Raw genomic sequence first — 2,500 nt, 5'->3', positions numbered from 1 at the left:
TCAGACTTCCAGACAGGGGAGCATGTCAGTGCGCGCATCCGATTTCAGTTCCAGAGCGATTCGCGCGATGAGTCCTTGATACTTAGTCGTTTTTGCAAAATTTCTGACTTTTTGGAAAATTTCACAATTTTGTGAAAACTTCCACAAAATGAGGTTCTAGTATGTTAGAGGGCATCCCAGGAGGGCTCCAAAAGTGTGGGTAAAATATATATCCCACAGGGGGAAAATTGAAAAAAAGTTGAAAAAAAAAATTTTTGGGGACTTAGAAAATTTTTCAACTTTTGTCAGACTTCCAGACAGGGGAGCGTGTCAGTGCGCGCATCCGATTTCAGTTCCAGAGCGATTCGCGCGATGAGTCCTTGATACTTAGTCGTTTTTGGCAAAATTTCTGACTTTTTGAAAATTTCACAATTTTGTGAAAACTTCCACAAAATGAGGTTCTAGTATGTTAGAGGGCATCCCAGGAGGGCTCCAAAAGTGTGGGTAAAATATATATCCCACAGGGGGAAAATTGAAAAAAAGTTGAAAAAAAAAATTTTTGGGGACTTAGAAAATTTTTCAACTTGTGTCAGACTTCCAGAGAGGGGAGCATGTCAGTGCGCGCATCCGATTTCAGTTCCAGAGCGATTCGCGCGATGAGTCCTTGATACTTAGTCGTTTTTGCAAAATTTCTGACTTTTTGGAAAATTTCACAATTTTGTGAAAACTTCCACAAAATGAGGTTCTAGTATGTTAGAGGGCATCCCAGGAGGGCTCCAAAAGTGTGGGTAAAATATATATCCCACAGGGGGAAAATTGAAAAAAAGTTGAAAAAAAAAATTTTTGGGGACTTAGAAAATTTTTCAACTTTTGTCAGACTTCCAGACAGGGGAGCGTGTCAGTGCGCGCATCCGATTTCAGTTCCAGAGCGATTCGCGCGATGAGTCCTTGATACTTAGTCGTTTTTGGCAAAATTTCTGACTTTTTGAAAATTTCACAATTTTGTGAAAACTTCCACAAAATGAGGTTCTAGTATGTTAGAGGGCATCCCAGGAGGGCTCCAAAAGTGTGGGTAAAATATATATCCCACAGGGGGAAAATTGAAAAAAAGTTGAAAAAAAAAATTTTTGGGGACTTAGAAAATTTTCACACATGTGTCAGACTTCCAGAGAGGGGAGCATGTCAGTGCGCGCATCCGATTTCAGTTCCAGAGCGATTCGCGCGATGAGTCCTTGATACTTAGTCGTTTTTGCAAAATTTCTGACTTTTTGGAAAATTTCACAATTTTGTGAAAACTTCCACAAAATGAGGTTCTAGTATGTTAGAGGGCATCCCAGGAGGGCTCCAAAAGTGTGGGTAAAATATATATCCCACAGGGGGAAAATTGAAAAAAAGTTGAAAAAAAAAATTTTTGGGGACTTAGAAAATTTTCACACATGTGTCAGACTTCCAGAGAGGGGAGCATGTCAGTGCGCGCATCCGATTTCAGTTCCAGAGCGATTCGCGCGATGAGTCCTTGATACTTAGTCGTTTTTGCAAAATTTCTGACTTTTTGGAAAATTTCACAATTTTGTGAAAACTTCCACAAAATGAGGTTCTAGTATGTTAGAGGGCATCCCAGGAGGGCTCCAAAAGTGTGGGTAAAATATATATCCCACAGGGGGAAAATTGAAAAAAAGTTGAAAAAAAAAATTTTTGGGGACTTAGAAAATTTTCACACATGTGTCAGACTTCCAGAGAGGGGAGCATGTCAGTGCGCGCATCCGATTTCAGTTCCAGAGCGATTCGCGCGATGAGTCCTTGATACTTAGTCGTTTTTGCAAAATTTCTGACTTTTTGGAAAATTTCACAATTTTGTGAAAACTTCCACAAAATGAGGTTCTAGTATGTTAGAGGGCATCCCAGGAGGGCTCCAAAAGTGTGGGTAAAATATATATCCCACGGGGGAAAATTGAAAAAAAGTTGAAAAAAAAAATTTTTGGGGACTTAGAAAATTTTTCAACTTGTGTCAGACTTCCAGAGAGGGGAGCATGTCAGTGCGCGCATCCGATTTCAGTTCCAGAGCGATTCGCGCGATGAGTCCTTGATACTTAGTCGTTTTCAGAAGTCACAATTTTGACTTCCAGGACCCGCAAAACGTTTGTAAATTGAGCCCGCTCCCCAGTTCCAAGCGTTTTGAGGTGTCCCCGGTTGCAGTAATGCAGCCTGCCCACTAGATGTCGCAAAAGAGACAAAAAGTGAAAAAGAACCAGAATGAGGAAATTCCAGGGAGCCGAATCCGCCTGACAGTTCCAGGCGATCGGGCACTTTTTTGCATGCGTCCCTAAAGTGGGTATAGGGTGACACTCCATGCAAAGACCCAGTTTTGCACACCACCGGCAGAATATATGAGAGAGAGGTACCTCTCAGCCCCGACACATTTCGACTCATTTAAGCTGGTTTTCACCTCCGTAGGCCTGGGTATGCGTTTTGGCTATGAGTCCCTGTTCGGCTGGAGGTCTGCACCTTGGCTGAACCCAGG

This window comes from Phyllobates terribilis, unplaced genomic scaffold (genome assembly GCF_046119375.1).
Source record: "Phyllobates terribilis strain yellow unplaced genomic scaffold, ASM4611937v1 Scaffold_1899__1_contigs__length_193632, whole genome shotgun sequence".
Taxonomy (NCBI): Eukaryota; Metazoa; Chordata; class Amphibia; order Anura; family Dendrobatidae; genus Phyllobates; species Phyllobates terribilis.
This window is presented reverse-complemented; position numbering follows the sequence as displayed.